Source organism: Octopus bimaculoides, chromosome 5 (assembly GCF_046866305.1).
Source record: "Octopus bimaculoides isolate indiv1 chromosome 5, ASM4686630v1, whole genome shotgun sequence".
Lineage (NCBI taxonomy): Eukaryota > Metazoa > Mollusca > Cephalopoda > Octopoda > Octopodidae > Octopus > Octopus bimaculoides.
In genome coordinates, this window is record NC_142932.1 from 5,001 (window position 1) to 26,888 (window position 21,888).

A 21,888-nucleotide genomic window follows, 5' to 3' on the forward strand; every position below is an offset into this window, starting at 1 on the left:
CATATAGACACACACAAGCAACTACACAGGTTACCAAGACACACATACACACACAATTGAAAGGTCACACACATAGATATAGGCAAACGCACACACACACACATACAAAATAACACCTAAAGTCACACATACTTTCACAAACATAGACGCACACTGAGAGTTTCACTCACACACACGCACACACACACACAAATACATACAGACACATACAATCATACAGTCACACACATTTGCTTATACATTCACCCACACAATCACTCCCATGAACACACACACATACTATCACCCACATACACAGCCCTAAACATACCCTGTCATCCCCCCCCCCCACTGCCCTAATTAAAGAGTCCTTACCTCCTGCAGGTAACCCTCGGCAGAGCGCAGTCCCCTGTTATACAGCAGGGCACCATAAAACTGAGAAGCTAGGAAGTCCGCAATGAAATCCTTCAGGTATTTCTTCTCCAGATTTGGTTGACAGGGGCGGTGGGTGGCCAACCACCTGAGACAGTTGGAGAGCTGCAAAGGAACAGAGGAGGGCATGGTGTAGCTAGGACTACAATATCAAATGTATAGTAGTTAGTATTAGTGGCTATAATTGTTATTTGGCCTCGGCTCAGTCATGTATGTTTCCAGCCTTCAAGAGGGAGACTTAGCTGCTCTTTCCAGCACCAGGTAGAAGGACACTACTATGCCAGCTACCGACCATGTAGAGGCACACTTGATCACCAACGCCGTCCCCTCCACACATCGTTACCATAACAATTTACCTGCTGTTGCCATGTTTCTTTGCATTCACTTTGTTTTTTTGAAAGGGGAAAAGAAATTCATTAACCCCAAAAAGATGGGGGTTTTTATGTCGTGGGAGAAGGATAGCAGTACAGTGGTGGTGGTCATATATGTAAGGAGTTTGGTGGGAGCCAATAATGATGATGATTAACCTTCTTAGTCATTTGTTAATTAGTAAACAGTTTGATATATAAACAGATACTAGACATATATATATATATACAGGCGAAGGCGTGGCTGTGTGGTAAGAAGCTTGCTTATCAATCACATGGTTCCAGGTTCAGTCCCACTGCGTGGCAACTTGGGTAAGTGCTTTCTACTATAGCTTCAGGCTGACTAAAGCCTTATGTGGGGAACTGGTAGGCAGAAACTAAAAGAAGCCCATTATGTATGTGTGTGTTTGTCCACCTACTATCACTTGACAGCCAATGTTGGTGTGTTTACATCCCAGTGACTTAGCATTTCGACAAAAGAGGTCAATAGAATAAGTCCTGGGGGTTGATTTGTTCAACTAAAGGAGGTGCTCCAGTATGGCCGCAGTCTAATGACTGAAACTAAGTAAAAGATGAGACTTCAAGAACATACTTACCACAGTTTCCACGGCAACATGTTCCACATCGAAGCCTGACTCTTCATGACACCGGAATGGTAAAGTGAAGACCTTGACAGTGGAAACGAACTCCTGATTAATCAAGCATGACAGGTCCAACTTCAGCTGTAGCTGCTCCAGACTGGGAGGGGAGCCTGGTTCAGTTTCATCATGGGGCACAAGAACTGCAACAGGGAGGTTGGGTTGCTGTGGGTTGGCCTGGAGCAGGGTCGATAGTCGGATTTGAGCATCGAGCCAGTACCTCTGTGAATGAGAGAAAGAGAGAGAAAAGTAGACACGAGTGTGTGTGTGTGTGGAGCATATGCACTTTGACAGAAAAGATTAAGAGGTAAAAAAAAGGAGAGAGAAAATAAATAAATGTGTAGGGATTTTATATATATATATATATATATATATATATATATATATATATATATGTTGTTGTACTTGGGGATGGTCATGTTACTAGTTTAGCCAATAAAAACACACGCACTGTATATTTGGTGTTAATTTGCTTCAGCTTTATATTACATTAATCTTATGAGACATACATATAGTAGAAGACACTTGCCCAAGCTACTTAACACACAGCCACTCCTACACCTATATATATATATATAATGTGGACTTCTTTCAGTTTCCGTCTACCAAATCCACTCACACGGCTTTGGTTGGCCCGAGGCTATAGTAGAAGACACTTGCCCTACAAATATCGCCCCGATCCAGGCACATTTGCCGTACTTGCACACGAGCGATTATGACATTTTCTTGGTGGACAGCCATGCACTTAATGTGAGTGAGGACTGTTCGCTTATCGCTGGAGGCCAACGCACCGAACGTCCATGTGGCATGTATTCTGAGGGTCTCGTTGCAGCATTCGAGAAGCTCAAAGACTACGCCGTTACACCTATGTCCAATGGCTTGTTTCTGGTATGAATATCTCAACTGAAAATAAGCCCACTCTTCGCTAGACCCAGCTGCGAGAAGACGGGGTGGCGGACCTTCTCGGATGAGACTTTTATAGGAGTTGCCTGTTGCCAGGTATTCCAATGGGCCGTGACGTCTACAAAGCAAAGCAAGGGTTACAGGCAAAAAATGATCAACGAATAAAATTGTAATTGCTAGTGGAAGGAGGATTCTCAAATTCGCGAACATTACGGTAGAGAAAGCGCTGACAGACAATAGACACAGTTCTGCTTCCTATTGTCACAGGAGTGGCTGTGTGTTAAGTAGCTTGCTTACGAACCACATGGTTCCGGGGGTTCAGTCTCACCGTGTGGCACCTTGGGCAGGTGTCTTCTAATATAGCCGTCTATACTGTCCCCCCCACCCCAATTCCAAAACATTTTCACCGAAAATTTTTGTATATTCAGAATCTCCATAATAAATAATATTTGCATAGAAAATCTCATGAAAAAATATTCATTTTTCTCGAAGTTATGACCTTCGAAATTCCTTAGGGTACAATTATGCCATTATCTATATGGTTTTGAAGGGAGATAATACTTACTATTTTAAAGTATTTGCAAGAGTTATTCTTCTTTGTCTTGTAAGGGAGGTAATTGGAAAAGACGTCTTGGAAATTTATGAAAGGTAAATTGTTATAGTTACCTCCCTTTGATAAAAAATTATGTTTTTGAATTCAAAAATATAATTCACAATCGAAGGGAGATAACTATAACGATTTACATTTTTCAAGACGTCTTTTCCAATTACCCCCCTTACTTTTCAAGAAGGATAACTCTTGCAATGACTTTAAAATTGCAAGCATTTAAGTATTATTTCCCTTTAAAACCATGGAGATAAGGGCATAATTGTACCCTAAGGATTTTGGAAGGTCATAACTTTGAGAAAAATGAATATTTTTTAATGAAATTTTCTATGCAAATATTATTTATTATGGAGATTCTGTATATACACAAATTTCCGTTGAAAGTGTCTTGGAATAGTGGTGGAGGGACAATAAGTACGGCTATATTAGAAGACACCTGCCCAAGCTGCAACAAAGTGAGACTGAACCCCCGGAACCATGTGGTTCGTAAGCAAGCTACTTAACACACAGCCACTCCTACACCTATATATATATATATATAATGTGGACTTCTTTCAGTTTCCGTCTACCAAATCCTCTCACATGGCTTTGGTTGGCCCGAGGCTATAGTAGAAGACACTTGCCCTACAAATATCGCCCCGATCCAGGCACATTTGCCGTACCTGCACACAAGCGATTATGACATCTTCTTGGTGGACAGCCATGCACTTAATGTGAGTGAGGACTGTTCGCTTATCGCTGGAGGCCAATAGACACAGTTCTGCTTCCTGTTGTCACAGGAGTGGCTGTGTGTTAAGTAGCTTGCTTATGAACCACATGGTTCCGGGGGTTCAGTCTCACTGTGCGGCACCTTGGGCAGGTGTCTTCTAATATAGCCGTCTATACTGTCCCCCCACCCCTATTCCAAAAGACTTTCACTAAATTTTTTTGTATATTCGGAATCTCCATAATAAATACTATTTGAATAGAAAATTTCATTAAAAAATATTAATTTAAAAAAAATATTCATGTGCTTTGTAAGCAAGCTACTTAACACACAGCCACTCCTACACCTATATATATATATAAGACGGGCTTCTTTCAGTTTCCGTCTACCAAATCCACTCACAAGGCTTTGGTCAGCCCGTGGCTTATAGTAGAAGGACACTTGCCCAAGGTGCCACGCAGTGGGACTGAACCCGGAACCATGTGGTTTGTAAGCAAGCTACTTAACCATGAACCATGTGGTTGGTAAGCAAGCTACATATATCTATCTGTGTCTAAACAAACAACAGAACACAATAGTAGAGGTTGTTTTCCCTTTTCCAATCGATGTCAATAAGAAGCAGATAACAGAGTTTCGAAATGTTTCCATCGGGATCCCTACATTGACACACCATTCACCAGTTCTGGAGATGTGGGGATAACTAACACGAGAGTGGCACGCACGTCCTTGGAGAAAAACAAGTTTGTCACTTGAAGGAATGGTGTACGCAAATAGACGGGACGTGCACTTTGCAGATGATGGAGCAGTCCCAGATATTTGTAGGGTCACGGCACCGAGATCTATAGAGCTGATGTGAGCGGCAATCAATTTCATATTGACCAGGGTTACGTTGACGCTGGTCCAGGCCCTGTTTCCATAGGAGACTTCTCTCAGCCAGGCACGACTGGCATCAAGTGATGATGGGGCAGCAGACCTTGTCGGGTGATGCTTTCATTGAAGCTGCCTGTTGCCAGGCATTCTGATTGGCAGTGACGTCTACAAAGCAAAGCAATGTTGCAGATGTGTGGCATTACGTGTCCTATGGGTAATCCCTACCTGCCCTCGACACCACGATGTCCTGTGAATTATGGTTAACAATCGAAGAACGAACTATATGATGCTTTCCGTGGTTATATTTCTCCTATTCTAGTAGGGGATGAGGCATGATCGCACAAAACACTAACCTTAGCCCTTATCCCTGATTTTCACTGCTAAACCCAACATTAAACCATGATCAACACTCACAATACACCTTCATCTTCAATACTGATGCTGTTTAATCTCTACCCTCCCCATCACCACAAAGCCTAACCCCTAGTTCAAACTTTGATCTCTAACCTAATTAATCTCTCTAAAAACCGTTCACAAATCCCCAAGCTAACCCCTAATATGGTCTAAAGTCCTGAACCCCAATCCTAACAACAAACCCTCAACAAAATAAGAAAAACCACTTACGTTTGGCAATTTGCCCCCTATAATACAAAACATGATATGCAAACAACGAGCAAAATATCAAACAACAACATTTGAGGGTCAAATTTTTTTTTTAAGGGGTCGAATCATGAAATACACTTGTTTACTAAATACAGTTGTCCTTATACTCACACAGTACATTGCATCCACAAGTCCTCAAACTAATCATTATCATGCAAAATGAAGTTGATGTTTTTTTATTTATAATACAAACAAATTAATTATTGCAATGAAAATAAGAAATACAATTAACATGTATATGTATCATCATCATCATTTAACATTCGTTTTTCAGGCTGTCATGGGTTGGACTATTTCACATGATCTGAGACGAATTACTACACTTAGCTCTAATGTGTGTTTTGACATGGTTTCTCTATGTCTGAGAAACAGTTTCGGTAACACTGACACTAGTAAAATTACCAAGTAAATTTCAAGGCAGAGTAGATTGCTAGTAGTGAGAGAGGTGGCTTCATCCTCAGCTGTAGTATGACAGAGGGACAGGTAGAGGTGTGTTGCTGCAGAGAAAGCACATGGCTACCCCGCATATATGTATGTATATAGATAGACATCGATCTCTTGTAATATTGGACTCTATTTTCAATTTTGAAAATTGAGCACTTTCTCATTGACACTATGTTAACATATGAATGATGTGTGCTTTAAAAATACAGTGATTGCACCGGCACTAATTTCTTCAGATGATGAAAGTCACGGAGGGGATCATAGGCCAACTGATTAGGAAGAGCGTTAATCGAGATGAGATGCAATTTGGTTTTGTATCAGGAAAAAGCACCAGTGATGCTATATTTCTGGTAAGACAACAGCAGAAGAACTACCAAACCAAATATAAACCTCTGTACTTGACTTTTGTTGATATCATAGTCATACAGGCAGACCCTAGGAACACCTCTATGCTGATTACAGGATTACAACTAAACACACATATATTACCATTTATTACATTACATTTAATTAGCCATACATTATTTGTTTTATTATCCATCATCTTTTCCTTCATATTTAAGGTATACTGAAGACCCTTTTGTCATTGCTTCAATCTGCATAAAGTATTGGTGAAAGCAAACAGTTGTCAGACTTTTTTGTGACAAAAAGCGAGCCAACATGACCAACGTACTCCATCCTGCAACCGATTGCACCACAAGTTGGCCTGTAAACACTCTGTGGGGTACTAACAAGCCTCATTGATCATCTGCGACAATGACAGAATGTATGCGCCTACCACCTACAACAAATACAACCCCTCCTCACACTTCACTACCATTCCCGACCACTGAGGAAAAACGTGTTCACCTGGAGAAATGGCTGCTATAATACTACAGCTCCAGCACATTCAACGTCTGCGACCATCAGCAACTCCCCAAGATGTCTGGCACACCGATCTGCTTAATAGCAGATCCCAAAACTAAACCAGTCACCCATCATACCAGTTCTGGCTCCTTGGCAAGAGGAAGTGAAAGCAGGTCTCGACCAGGACATTCAACTTGTCAAGCCTAACCCCATTGGTACACATAATGGTGGTATGCCCCAACAGGTCTAGAAAACCATTGTGAAAAAAGCATCGAATGGCGCACCAGCACTTATCGCCACCCTAAGCCACATCTTTGTGATATATAGCATCAGCTATGAGCTGATATTGGACGGAGGACCTTCTTCCACAATTGGGGAGTACACCACAGAATCACCTCCGTTGCATTTCCCCGAAGTCAGTATTGAGACAATAAAGCGCCTCGTTACAAACAACACGGACACCAATGGCTTCCTTAGCACAGACAGTTTCCAGCGCACATTGCTACAATACAGAAATACACCTGACCGAGACACACACTTGTTTGTCGCTCTGCACAATAGTGAAGACGGACACAAAAGCCTGACGCACAATGGACACATTGTCCCTTGATCGTCACCCCATTAACTGTCTCTCACACTAATTATCACATTTCCGTTAACCATTTAATACATATTATCAGTCTTCTTTGCTTCCCTCAAAAGACTTGGGGGAGGGCATAGAGGATTACAACTAAACACACATATATTATCATTTATCACATTACATTCAATTAGCCATACATTATTCGTTTCGTTATCCACCATGTTTTTCTTCACGTTTCAGGTATACTGAGGACCTTTTTTTTTTTCTCATTGCTTCAATCTGTGTACATAAAGTGTTTGTGAAAGCAAACAGTTTTCAGACTTATTTACTGATGACCTTCTTCTTATAACTAAATCACTACCAGAACTAGGGAACAAATTTCTCGTGGGGAAGCAAGGTCTAGAATCGAAAGGCCACAGAGTTAACCTACCAAAAACCGAAATCTTAATAAGTAGGAAAGTAGACAAATCAGGTAGATGGTAATGCTCAATCTGTAAGAAACGGGTAGGTAGAAATTCCATAAGATGTACTTGGTGTAACACATAAGGTGTAGCAATATCAGAGGAAGGTAAACTGGGAAAATACTTTTTGTATGTGGAAGGTGCACAGGTACAACAAGCACAAAAAATGGACTTCATCAAATGCCAGAAGAGTACAATAGAGACAGTTGATAACTTATGTTATCAAAGTGACAGAGTTAGTAGCAGAAGTGGATGAACCAAGAGTGTGGCTGCGAGAATAAAAATAGGCTGAGCAAATTCAGAGAGCTCCTTCCTCTGTTGGTAACTAAGGGTCTCTCCTTCAGAGTGAAAGGCAAATTTATGATGCCTGTATGCAGATAGCTATGCTACATGGCAGTTAAACATGGGCTGTGACTGCAGAGGACGTGTATAGGCTTGGAGGAATTTAAGCTAGCATGCTTCACTAGATGTGCAATGGTCAGTGTGCATGTACAATAAAATCTAAATGCTTTGAGAGAAGAGTTAGGCATAAGAAGCAACAGGTGTAGTGTGCAAGAGAGATGACTGAGCTGGTATGGTCATGCGATGCATGTAGATGAGGACAGCTGACTGAAGAAGTGCCGATCTCTAACAGTTGAGAGAAGCTTGTGGAAGAAGTAGACTGTTTAATCATGCCATGTACAAAAGAAGCCTTGGAACTGTCCGAATTACAAAGAGTCCATAGACTGGGTCAATTTCAAGGTTGACTTAGCCTAAAACCACAGAAAAACCTGGTGATTCCACTTTCTACAGTTAATAAAGTAATTGTTCAATTCCCCAGATGAAGAAGTAATCCATATCACCTTGCCCAGGTCAACTAAGGCCCTCTGACAGAACCCTTTGCTTTGTTAAGAGAAGTGTGGAAGATAATCCTCATTGCAAGGCCTCTGACAGAGCAGAACAAGTTGATGTCAGTCCCAGAATAGCTGACAGGTATCTCTGCAAAATTGGCTATTATGGCAGAGAAGCGAGAAGGAAGACACTGCTTCAACCAGCCAATATCAAATGGAGAAACGATTGGACAAGTGAGAGGGTAGAGAGGCCACTAACACTTTGGGACACTGTCATATTCTCTGATGTGTCCAGATTTGCTGTATTTTCTGACACTGGTCGAGTGTGGGTCTGGAGACTCTGTCACCAAACTTTTCATGTGAATAGATTGCAGCCAACAATGAAACTTGTGATGGTCTGGAGAGCAATCTGGAGCAATGGTCAATCGTAAATGGTGGAGTGTAAGGGATACATAAACTCAAATAATTATGTGTCCATATTGTAGAAAGAACTTTTTCCTATCTCCTCCAGTGGTGAAATGATTAAAGAACACTATTTATGGAAGATAGAGCTTTCTTGCACAGCTAAAAAGACCCAAGATTAGTTGGAAGAGAATGGCCTTAAAAAGCTTCCATGGCTAAGCCAGTTACCAGATATGAACCCTACTGAACACCTCTGAGGCATGATGGACAAGACACTTCCTAAAAAGAACAAGAAAGCATCTTTAAAGCCAGATCTTTTGATATTACTGCATGAAACTTGGCAAGAAAATCCTTAAGAAAATATTCATATAGCCTAGTCACCCGTATTGTTAACCAGGTGATACATGAAGGAGTCATACCCAATGACTGGTGTAGCAGCACCATAGTCAACTGCTACAAAGGTAAAGGTGACGCTTTAGATACAAATAATTACAGAGGTTCGTTCGTTTGTTCGTATATTCGTTCGTTCGTTCGTAAGAACGTACGTTCCTACGTACATTCTTGCATTCGTTCGTTCCTTCGTACATACGTACGTAAATTCATTCGTTCGTTCGTACATTCACTCGTTCCTTCATTTCGTTCGTTTGTACGTACGTACGTACTATTGTTCGTTCGTACATACGTACGTACGTTCATTCACCCGTTCGTACGTGTGGACGTATGTAGATGCTTTCGTTCGTACGTACGTACATGCGTTCGTTTGTTCGTTCTTTCATATGTACGTACGTACTGAGGTATGTTGGTTTCCTCGTTCGTTCGTTCTTTTGTACATTCGTACGTTCGTTCATACATTATGATATGAAGTGGGAGAACTTTCAGACATTTATCAAGCACAAAGCCGAAATATATCCACAGTGATAGGCGCAGGAGTGGCTCTGTGGTAAGTAGTTTGCTTACCAACCACATGGTTCCAGGTTCAGTCCCACTGCGTGGCACCTTGGGTAAGTGTCTTCTGCTATAACCTCGGGCCGACCAAAGCCTTGTGAGTGGATTTGGTAGACGGAAACTGAAAGAAGCCTGTCGTATATATGTATATATATATATGTATTTGTGTGTCTGTGTTTGTCCTCCAACATCGCTTGACAACCGCTGGTGGTGTGCTTAGGTCCCCGTAACTTAGCGGTTCGGCAAAAGAGACCAATAGAATAAGTACTAGGCATCCAAAGAATAAGTCCTGGGGTCGATTTCCTCGACTAAAGGCGGTGCTGCAGCATGGCCACAGTCAAATGACTGAAACAAGTAAAAGAGTAAAAGGGGGAATCGCATGACCGTGATATGTAGAGCACATTATCGAAAGCGAAAATTGCCAAAATTAAAAACTAAAAAAGTTACAGCCATTTTCCCTCAGTGTCTAATCTCAATGTGCACCGAAGAGAGACAACACGGACGTGTGTGTGTGTGTGTGTGTGTGTGTGTGTGCGTGTATGTGTGTTCATGTGTGTGTGTGTTTGCACGTGTGTATGTGTGTGTGTTGATAAGTTGATTTATAGAAAAGATTATGTTAACTGTTTGAAATACAAATCTGTGAATGAAAAATAAAAATTCAGACATATACATGATAGATAGACCTAGTAGAAATAGCAGCCAAATCTCCCTCAAAACACACCCGGCTGTATTGATGCGAGAATTCTGTGTTAATACGTTAAGAATTGCTTTGACAGAAAATGAACCTGGAAGAAATTGGAAGAAAATAGGGAAGAAGTAATTGTTCTACGCTTATATAAATTTGAGACGTACCTGTTGAAGATTAAAATGCGAGACCTGTTATTTTCTACGCATGAATAACCAGAGAGAAAATGAAAAACTGTGTTTTTGGCGGGATTTTTGTATTCAGCAGGACTTTGTCGTCTGCCAAAATGAATGACAGACGGAAGAAGAAGAAGACAAAATGGCAACGTTTATCGGTGAATTTCTTTTGAAGTTGTGTTGGGAGGAGACAATGGATGTGTGTGTGTATCTGTGTATATGTGTGCTCGTGTGTCCGTGTGTATGTGTGCTTCTCTATTGTGCTTAATAAGTTACATATACTTTACAATAGTGTTCGTGATTAAGCTATTTTATTCCTTTTTCTACGGTTTTCTGCCCTGCCTGATTATTTTATTTCTTTTTTATTTTATAATAGCTTTTATTTATTTATTTATAAAATAAATCTAATTTTTGTACCTCTATAAATTCATACTTAACTTTTACATAACAATACTGGTATATTCAATACTTAAAATAAACTGCTTAGATTATAATTAAATTAATATATAGTTAGCATGGGATCTATTTTAAAACGGGGGCACCAGTTTTCATCTATGTTTTATGTAGTGTTTTTGGTACCGAAAGACTTTCAAACTTCGTATACTTATCTATTTTGTGTTATAGAACAGAAAAAAAATTTTGTATTCGAATTTATTTCATGTAAAAAATTATCTTATTTCGATAATTTCTACTAATCACTGACGTCTACTCTGTTGAAAACAGTTAGCGCTATAACGGTGTATATCGTATTAATCCCCTAACTCTAACCCTAACCCTAACTAGACTGTTAACCGTAACCCTAACCCTAACCCTAACTCTAGAATCCGAACTCTAAAATTGTTACACACATAGATATGCACAGCGTAATTTATTATATAAACAATATATGCGTATAAATTACGATTAAACCGGATGAAATATGTCACAGGGAATAACATGTTTATGACCGCCCAGCACTAACTCTATTCAGCTGAATAGACGTCAGTGATTGGTTGAAATTACAGAAATACGACAACTTTAACATGGAATAACTTGCGAATTCCTTTTTTTTGTTAAGAAGACTAAGAGTAAAAGATGTTTTATATGACACATTCTACCAGTGTCCCAAGTTTCAAAGTGTTTCGTTAAGAAAATACTGGTGCCCCCGTTTTAAAATAGATCCTTAGCATATTCTTTTACCTCAGTACTCCTTTATTAAATACTACCATATATATCTGGCAGTGTTGGCTACAGCCTAGTCACCCGTATTACGAACCAGGCGTTACACGAAGGAGTCATACCCAATGACTGGTGTAGCAGCACCATAGTCAACTGCTACAAAGGTAAAGGTGACGCTTTAGATACAAATAATTACAGAGGCATCAAGCTGTTAGATCAGGTAATGAAGGTCACAGAGAGAGTCATAGCCCAACTAATTAGGGAGCGAATCAATTTAGATGAGATGCAGTTTTGGGTTCGTGCCAGGTAAAAGCACCACTGATGCCATATTTCTAGTAAGACAGCTGCAGGAGAAATACCTAACCAAGGATAAACCTCTGTACCTGGCTTTCGTTGACATGGAGAAAGCCTTTGACAGGGTCCCCCGATCCCTTATCTGGTGGTCAATGAGGAAACTTGGGATAGAAGAATGGTTAGTGAGAGCTGTGCGAGCCATGTACAGAGATGCTGCCAGTAAGGTGAGGGTTGGAAATGAGTACAGTAATGAATTCCGGGTAGAGGTAGGGGTCCACCAAGGGTCCGTCCTCAGCCCCCCTCCTATTTATCATAGTCCTCCAGGCAATCACAGAGGAGTTCAAGACAGATTGCCCCTGGGAGCTCCTCTATGCTGATGACCTTGCACTAATTGCGGAGTCACTTTCAGAACTAGAGGAAAAGTTTCAGGTGTGAAAGCAAGGACTAGAATCGAAGGGCCTTAGAGTCAACCTAGCTAAAACCAAAATCCTAATAAGTAGGAAGGTAGATAAAACACAAACCCCTTCAAGTAGATGGCCCTGCTCAGTATGTAGAAAAGGAGTAGGTAGTAACTCTATAAGATGTACCCGGTGCAAGCTATGGACACATAAGAGGTGCAGCAATATCAAAGGCAGGTTAACTAGGAAGTTAGCTTTTGTATGTGGCAGATGTTCAGGTGCAATAAACACTGTAAACAAACAGGAAACAACTTCTATCTCATTTCAGGGAGAAAAACTAGAGGTAGTCGATAGCTTCCACTATCTGGGTGACCAAGTTAGTAGTGGGGGTGGGTGCACTGAAAGTGTAGCTGCTAGAATAAGAGTAGCCTGAGCAAAGTTTAGAGAGCTCTTACCTCTGCTGGCGACAAAGGGACTCTCACTCAGAGTAAAAGGCAGACTGTATGACGCATGCGTACAAACAGCCATGCTACATGGCAGTGAAACATGGGCTGTGACTGCTGAGGACATGCGTAAGCTCGCAAGGAATGAAGCCAGTATGCTTCGTTGGATGTGTAATGTCAGTGTGCATACCCGTCAGAGTGTAAGTATCCTGAGAGAAAAGCTGAACATAAGAAGCATCAGTTGTAGTGTGCAAGAGAGACGATTGCGCTGGTATGGACATGTGGTGAGGATGGATGAGGATAGCTGCGTGAAAAGGTTCCACACCCTAACAGTTGAGGGAATCCGTGGAAGAGGAAGACCTGGGCTGAGGTGGTGAGGCAAGACCTTCGAACATTGGGCCTCAGCGAGGCGATGACTACTGACCGAGACCTTTGGAAATGTGTTGTGTGTGAGAAGACCCAGCAAGCCAAGTGAGATCGTTGCCAGTGCCCCTGGACTGGCTCTTGTGCAGGTGGCACATAAAAGACACTATTTTGAGCATGGCCGTTGCCAGTACCGCCTGACTGGCCTTCGTGCGGGTGACACGTAAAAGCACCCACTACACTCTCTGAGTGGTTGGCGTTAGGAAGGGCATCCAGCTGTAGAAACTCTGCCAAATTAGATTGGAGCCTGGTGTTGCCATCCGGTTTTACCAGTCCTCAGTCAAATCGTCCAACCCATGCTAGCATGGAAAGCGGACGTTAAACGATGATGATGATGATGATCTAATTAGTTAGTATTTAAGTTTTGTAACATGTATAAATCTTAAACTATTTCTGGATAATTTTCTTTTCCTCCCTCTATTGTGGTAAAAGTTTATAAAACATTTCATCCTTTTGTTATAATTATTCTTCTTAATAATCCTTAACTTTAACTTTATACAATATAGCAGTATTGCTTATAATAGTAAACAATAGTACTACATGATAAGATTTCCCCTGTTTTCATTTCAGCCCCCTTAATTGTACCAGTAAAAAGGAATAAATAAAACAAACACAGACAACAGGTTGAGTTAAAACGTTTATATTTAAGTAGCAAAGGTCGGATGAAGAGTTCAAACGGCAAAATAGCCAAGAGTCCATATTGCAGGGGTGTGGAGAGGGTGGGTAAAGGAGCTGGTAGGTTGGATGGATGGAAAGGTTGAGGAACGGATGGGAGGGGGGACCGAAAGGGCCTGTTTGAATGATGGAGCCCACATGTGAACGAGAGGGAATCACATTATAAGATGGTTGTGTGTGTGTGGGGGGGGAAGGATGTACGCTTGTAGTAGGTTTTAAATTGTGTTGTTGAGGAGAAAGTGGGAGAGAGTTAAATAAAGAGAAAGACGAATTGGTGTAGTTTAGCCCTAGGTCAGTCCCGAATGAGCAGAACCATGGTCAGAGGAATTCTAGCCATGGCCATCCAGCTTTTTGGTCATATATCAAGGATGGCATTGGCATAAGTGTTCTTCCTGTGGTTGAGACAGAGTGTGATATGAAGGAAATTTGACTGCTGTTTCTAACAAGTGTAACTACCGTGTAGAGGTGTCCCTCATTGGCTCATACATACAGAGATAAGACAGTAGAGTGTGATTTGAGGGAGATTTGGTTGCTATTTCTAGCAGGTCCAGCTACCATGTAGAGGCCTCCCTCATTGGCTCGTACATACATATATACATAGATAAGAGAGTAGGGTCTGATGTGAGGGAGATTTGGTTGCTATTTCTAGCAGGTTCAGCTACCATGTAGAGGTATCCCTCATTGGCTCATACATACATATATTCATAGATAAGAGAGTAGGGTGTGATTTGAGGGAGGGTTGGTTGCTATTTCTAGCAGGTCCAGCTACCATGTAGAGGCCTCCCTCATTGGCTCATACATACATATATTCATAGATAAAAGAGTAGGGTGTGATTTGAGGGAGATTTGGCTGCTATTTCTAGCAGGTCTAGCTACCATGTAGAGGCCTCCCTCATTGGCTCATACATATATACATAGATAAGAGAGTAGGGTGTGATTTGAGGGAGATTTGGTTGCTATTTCTAGCAGGTTCAGCTACCATGTAGAGGTCTCCCTCATTGGCTCATGCATACATATATACATAGATAAGAGATTAGGGTGTGATTTGAGGGAGATTTGGCTGTTGTTCTTTACAGTTTAGGTGACTGTATAGCTCAGCTTGATGGATATTGGGTGTTGTATGTTGGTGCAAGTGGCGGTAGAGGGGAGGGGAGACTTTCGGAGAGGGGAGGGGCGGTGTCATCACAGTTTAGTAGTTGTGTGTGTGTTTATGTATGTGACAAAGTCGTGGGGGGAGGTTGATAGAGGGAGGGAGACTGAGACAGAGAGAGAGAGTGAGAGCGGGTGATGGTAGTCTTGGGATAGGAAGTGGTGGTTTGAAGGGACCACGATGATGTTTGATGTTTGGTGATGTGAGGTGAGGTTTCAGTGTGGTCAAGCAGAGATTAGATCCTGGAGAGCTGATGTAAGAGGTTCGATGGTAGTATGGCTTCGAGGTTTTCTATGAGGCAGCTGATTGGAAGATACATCCAACCCAGGACCTGAGCAGAATAAAGAGAGAGAACACAAATATAATCATAGTAAAAATAATCATTTCTGTTACAGGCACAAGGCCTACAATTTTTTTTGGGGGGGGGAAATAATCGAGTACATCGACCCCAGTTTGCAACTGGTACTTAATTTATCAACTCCAAAGGGATGAAAGGCTATGTCAGCCTTGGTGGAATTTGAACTCAGAACATAGCGACAGGCAAAACACCACAAAGCATTTCGTCTAGCGTGCTAACAATTCTGCCAGCTTAACACCTTAATAATAATAATAATTTCTAGTGTAAGCACAAGGCCTGGATTTTGTGGGGACGGGGGACGGTCGATCACATTGACCTCAGTATGCAACTGGTACTTATTTCATCAACCTCAAAAGGATGAAAGGCAAAGTTGAACACAGAATGTAAAGATGAACAAAATGCTGCTCAGTATTTTGCCTGGCGTACTAATGGTGCTGCCATCTCACTGCCTCCATCGCATTAATTATTGGGAATATTTCACAGAATTAATGGTAGACTTATTGGGTTATTTCTGAAAGCTTTATTCCAAGAAACCTGAAAGCATAACCCGAGTTGTGTCTGTATCAGAAGATAGTCTCTCATCTGCTAATCATTGGAAGGCAAAGGAAATTGGATGGAATACAATAATTACTCTTTTACTTGTTTCAGTCATTTGGCTGCAGCCATGCTGGAGCACCGCCTTTAGTCGAGCAAATCGACCCCAGGACTTATTCTTTGTAAGCCTAGTACTTATTCTATTGATCTCTTTTGCTGAACCGCTAAGTTACAGGGACGTAAACACACCAGCATCAGTTGTCAAGTGATGTTCTGGGGAAAAACACACACACAAACATATATATATATATATATATATATATATATATATATATACATATATACGATGGGCTTCTTTCAGTTTCCATCTACCAAATCCACTCACAAGGTTTTAGTCGGCCCAAGACTATAGTAGATGACACTTGTCCAAGACTTAATACACAGTACTCATAGAATTATTTTCTGCTTTTTTCCATTCAGAAAAAAAAAAAAAAATTACATTTCAAAATTTACATGGTCACAATTTCCTATCCAGAAAACAAAAATAGTAAAAAAAAAAAATAATTTTAGATGTAAAATATAGGGGGTCACAGTTTCACAGGGGTAACAATTTAATGCAACATGGTATACTCTGAAAACCACATCATCGATAATATATGAGCCAAGGTGAGGGGTCAGAGCCAATACATATTTCAATTCACCAGCACCTCCACTACCACCACCACCATCATCTCTCTCTGCCTCTCTTTGACCTCAAAACATCACCTCTCTGCTAAAATTTTACTCCTAACTCTCCTCATCAACTAACTTTTTTTAACCGCATCATATCATGGCTGCTTCTCTCTCCCTCTTCAACTAATCACATGAAAGCATTACAGACAAGCTAAGTAACAGAATGACAAACAAAATTATAGTAATAATGATCGTTTCAAACTTTAGCACAAGACCAGCAATTCCAGGGGAGGCAGGTAAGTCAATTACATCGACCCCAGTGCATAACTGGTACTTATTCCATCAACCCTGAAAGGATGAATGGTGCCTACTACATTGTTGATAACCTTACCATGTGGCCAGAAGTATGTAGGTGCAGTCAACCTACCGCGAAGGTAGCAAAGTTCCTGCATGAACTTTTTGCTCAATACTATGTTCCAGACACCACAGTATCGAACAATGGAACATAATTTACAGGATGAGTTCAAGAAATTGTATAAAATGCATGCAATCAAGCACACGTTTACTCCACCCTACCACCCAGGGTCAAATGGGCAAGCAGAATGATTTGTAGATACTTTGAAGCAAGTGCTAGAGAGAAAAAAAAAATTAGGCAATGACGAAATGCTAAATAAATTCTGAATATCAGTTCAGGCAAGTCACCTGCAGATCTAATGTTCGATTGAAAAATTAAATTGATCTTTGAGAAAACGTACAGAGTAAACAAAAAACTTTTACAGAGACAAAATCCATTTCAAAATCCACAAGAATGGTAAACAGAGGTGGCAGGATTAAAAGTATTGGTAACATGTAATTTACTTTCATTTTTGTAGTACTATTCCTTGTCACTTTTTTTTATAACAGTAACCAAAAATATACTGCAGTCTCTACAAGCCCAAACATCACACAATATGGTAATTTATATAAATAGAATTATAGAAAAAAAAAGTCTGAAGTTCTAAAATAACTAAAACATAAAATAAAATAAAAAATTTTAAATTTCAACACCTCACAGGATAAAGGTAGTTTGTTTGTGTGTGTGTGTGTAAGGAAAAGATATTTACTAACAGATAATTATGTTATCAAAACAATTTATCATTTACATACCTCTTAAATCTATACAAAAATTCCAGCAATGCCCTTTTCATTCCTACTGGGATCGATACCAGTTAAGTCTAATTTGAGGATCCACAGAGGTTTATGGGGGTGGGACTTGCATAATTGTACAAGATATTTGCAGAACACAAATTCATAAAAATTTTCAACCCATAATTACTAACAGGCCATGCGCATATACGCAAGTTTTAAAAACATTTTGAAATTAGGGTGAATGATGGTGATCTTAGTATTAGTGGAGGGGGGGGGGGAGACACCCCATACAAAGTCACCATCGTCAATTAACCCCCATGAGCAGCACTGCAAATCAATCTCCAATGCTTCTTCATGCCTGTCTACTCGTTCACTCTCACTCCTTGTACATAACCACACGTGTGTGTGTGTGTGTATATATCTATATCTATATACATATATATATATATATATATATATACACACACACACACACATATATATGAGTTTTTTTTTTCAGTTTCCATCTAGCAAATCCACTCTGAAAGTTTTGGTCAGCCCATGTGGTTGTGAAGCAAACTTCTTAACCACAGAGCCACTCATGCAGACAAGGACAAAATAGATACAGGACTCAAAAAATAACACAAATATCAAGAGACAAAATCGTCCTAAATCTCTAAAAATATTAGCAGCCATTGCAGGTCTCTGCAGTCAACTCAGAATTTCCTTTGAGAACAAGTGTGGACACACAGGCTATGGAGATGAGCACTCGTTTGAGTTTGGTCTTACCAACAGCACATTTCTCGGAGGCTCTCAACAAGCTATGAATCTGCAAAGGAAATTCAGTGAAGTGGCTTAAAATATTACAAACCAACAAAAGAAAAATAGAAAAGAAAAAGAAACTCTACACCGTTTTGATTCCAACATATCTGATCAAACTGATCTTTGTTCTACAATACTAACTTCCTATTTCACAGTGATTTAAAGTTTAACAGAGGGGGCGGGGGTACAACCACACCAATAGTCACAATCAGTTATAAAGGTTCATAAAATGTGAGACTTTTTTTTTTTATATATATATCAGGTTTTTAAATAGAAACTTACCTTCTAACATTTCTGCTGTGTGGAAATGAAATAACAACAACAAAAAATAATAAGGCTTTGGATGTTTTTTTCTTCTTTTTTTTTTTTTTAAACAAGTGAGTAAAATACCATATCAAAGCATTTTCAATGTTAGTAAAGAAAGAGAAGTCAATAAAACTTGACATTCAGAAAGAAAACGAATTGCAAATTGCAATAACATACTACCATACCTGAACGAGCTGGGAAATTTCATCGGAGACCTCCACTTGAGTTGCTTCTGGCCGAAACACTTTGTTTCATTTTCTTCTGGACATCTCAGCAACTGATGTTGAAAAACTGTGTATTAGAAATATTGATCTTACTTAAGTTTCTGTGTAAAGGTAGTATGGGTGGTCTTTCAAAGGTTTTCTATAAGAAACATGGTGACTACAAATGGTAAAGGAAGGAGTAATAGAAACAGGACTCATGGATTACTGTTAACCACTAATTCAGTCTCTGCAAATAGCCGGACTGGAAGCCAGTGGTTGTTGTTGAAACTAACAGCAAGTAAAGTAATCTCTTGAGGCTCTAGAGTTCTAGTCGTTGGAGACATCTACATAGCCAGAAACAGCTGCCAAATCATGCACATATCATAGACACCTGTCTTCCACAGCGAGAAATAGCAGCCAAATCCCGCGCAGATTCTAGGCATGTCTTCCACAGCGAGAAATAGCAGCCAAATCCCGCGCAGATTCTAGGCATGTCTTCCACAGCGAGAAATAGCAGCCAAATCCCGCGCAGATTCTAGGCATCTGTCTTCCACAGCGAGAAATAGCAGCCAAATCCCGCGCAGATTCTAGGCATCTGTCTTCCACAGCGAGAAATAGCAGCCAAATCCCGCGCAGATTCTAGGCATCTGTCTTCCACAGCGAGAAATAGCAGCCAAATCCCGCGCAGATTCTAGGCATCTGTCTTCCACAGCGAGAAATAGCAGCCAAATCCTGCACAGATCATAGACACCTGTCTTCCACAGCAAGAAATAGCAGCCCAATTCCGCACAGATCATAGACACCTGTCTTCTACAGCGAGAAATAGCAGCCAAATCCCGCGCAGATCAAGAACATCTCTTGAGGCACCAATAAGTGAAAGTCACCAGAATTAAAAACACTGAATCATTTCATTGTTTAGTACTTAGGCAATGCGTATGCGTACCTCTTCTGAGATAGTTAGTGAAGTCAAATTATCTCTCTTCTTTTATCAGCTGTTGTCGTGTCGTTTTCAGGTAGAAAGGGACAACAGGGTAACCACATAATTAGGAGATGAAAAGGAGAGGGGTTAAGAGTTATCCCGGAAAAAGGGGTGGGAAAAAATGAAGTTTAATGGGTCTGACTGAGTTAAGGGCACCTGTGAACTTGATAGGAAGAACGGGGATTCCTTCAATAAAATACAAATAATATATAAGTATATGCATAATAACAACAAATGGAGCAAAAAAAAGAAAGGGTAGCTGGAATTATCACTTGTTTCTCATAAGGGAGAACATAATAAAACATTAAGTAGCAAGACAAAAACGAAATCATGGGGTAACTTACGAGCTAAGATGTTACATGGTCAGTCCTTACATATATGTTTCGAAGCAAGTGAGGGCCATTTCACAAAAAAGGGGCCATTTCACAAAAACAGGAAAGGGTAGCTGGAATTATCACTTGTTTCTCATAAGGGAGAACATAATAAAACATTTAGTAGCAAGACAAAAACGAAATGATGGGGTAACTTACCAGCTGAGGTGTTACATGGTCAGTGACCGTCAGAAGGTTTGTTTACATAGAGTTACGACGGGGTCACCGATATTATTCCACGGACTTTAGAGGCATTAGAACGGTAGTTTACATAGAAATATAAAGGGAGGGTGTTTTGATGTGATGCTAAAGGTTGTGGTCAAGGAGTTATTCGGGTGGGTGAGGGGAGGTAATTCAAGTGAGTGTTTACATAAGCGTCTGCTAGCGTGTAGACACCGGTTTACAAACACGTGAGTGTACGTACACACATACATATGCGCATACCCATGTGTACATACCCACATACACCCATACCCGTACACACACACACACACGCACAGAAACCTCCACATGCACATATATGCACACACACGCTCACCTATTCATACGTATACACGCACACACACATGCCTGTATATATGCATGTACACCTACATTTATACATCGGTGCTCGTATGTGTGCGCCCATATATACCCATACATACATTTGCTTACGTGTACGCACCCGTTCTCGCATATACACACAAACACAAGCACCCTCCCCCCCACACACCACATACCGAGACCTTCGCCAATACATGTGTTCACACACGCGCGCCTTAACTTGCTTGCCTGTCTATATACATACATTCCTGTATATATACAGACGCGCCAATACTCACACTTGTATATATTTGCACACACTTGTATGTATGCATAAGTATACACACACACAGAGAAAAGACGAGTTGTACAATTTAATTATTACATTAATTATTCAATTACTTACAAAGAAAGCACTCACCGAAGTTCGTTGTAAATAAACAAGTCCGCCATATCTATCAATGACATTCTACTTCGACAGTCTCACAAGACAACAATGAAACAAGGAACTCAGACGAACAACATATCCAACAGTCCATATAACACTGTTATATATTAGTATCCTTATGTTAGCGTTAATCAGTGTAAAACCGAAGTATAGGGTGTTAGCTGAGAAATAATAATAATAATAATAATAATAACAAAACACATGCTCATAAGAAGAAGGTCAGATCTATGGCTAAGCAGTTGCTGATGCGAGGTAGCCTTAGCTGTAAATACTGGGAAGGAAAAAATTAATCAACTATAGAAGGGGAATAGGCAAGTATATGCATATATATATGTACATACCTTAATCTACCTGTATATATATATATATATATATATATATATATATATATATATATATATATATATATATATATATATATAGATGCATATCTGGGTACAGGACGTTGCAAACAAAACAATATAACTGGACGACTTCGGGTATTTCT

The 21,888-nt window shown here is 40.3% G+C and overlaps 1 protein-coding gene across 11 annotated transcripts in view; it reads right to left on the reverse strand.

The window, feature by feature from the left end:
• Positions 1-21,888, reverse strand: part of LOC106876637 (uncharacterized) — a 40,453-nt gene that overhangs the window by 3,144 nt on the left and 15,421 nt on the right. For 3 of the 11 annotated variants that reach the window (XM_089351899.1, XM_089351902.1, XM_089351900.1), the window contains exons 3-5: positions 19,064-19,169; positions 1,376-1,639; positions 355-516 (exon numbers count right to left, since the gene is read on the reverse strand). The gene's annotated coding sequence lies outside the window, so the exon portion shown is untranslated. Of the gene's footprint in view, positions 1-354; positions 517-1,375; positions 1,640-13,873; positions 15,411-18,294; positions 18,580-19,063; positions 19,170-21,359; positions 21,563-21,888 lie in introns of those variants that run through there. The other 8 variants (XM_089351896.1, XM_089351895.1, XM_089351901.1 and 5 more) reach the window with 7 other exon arrangements.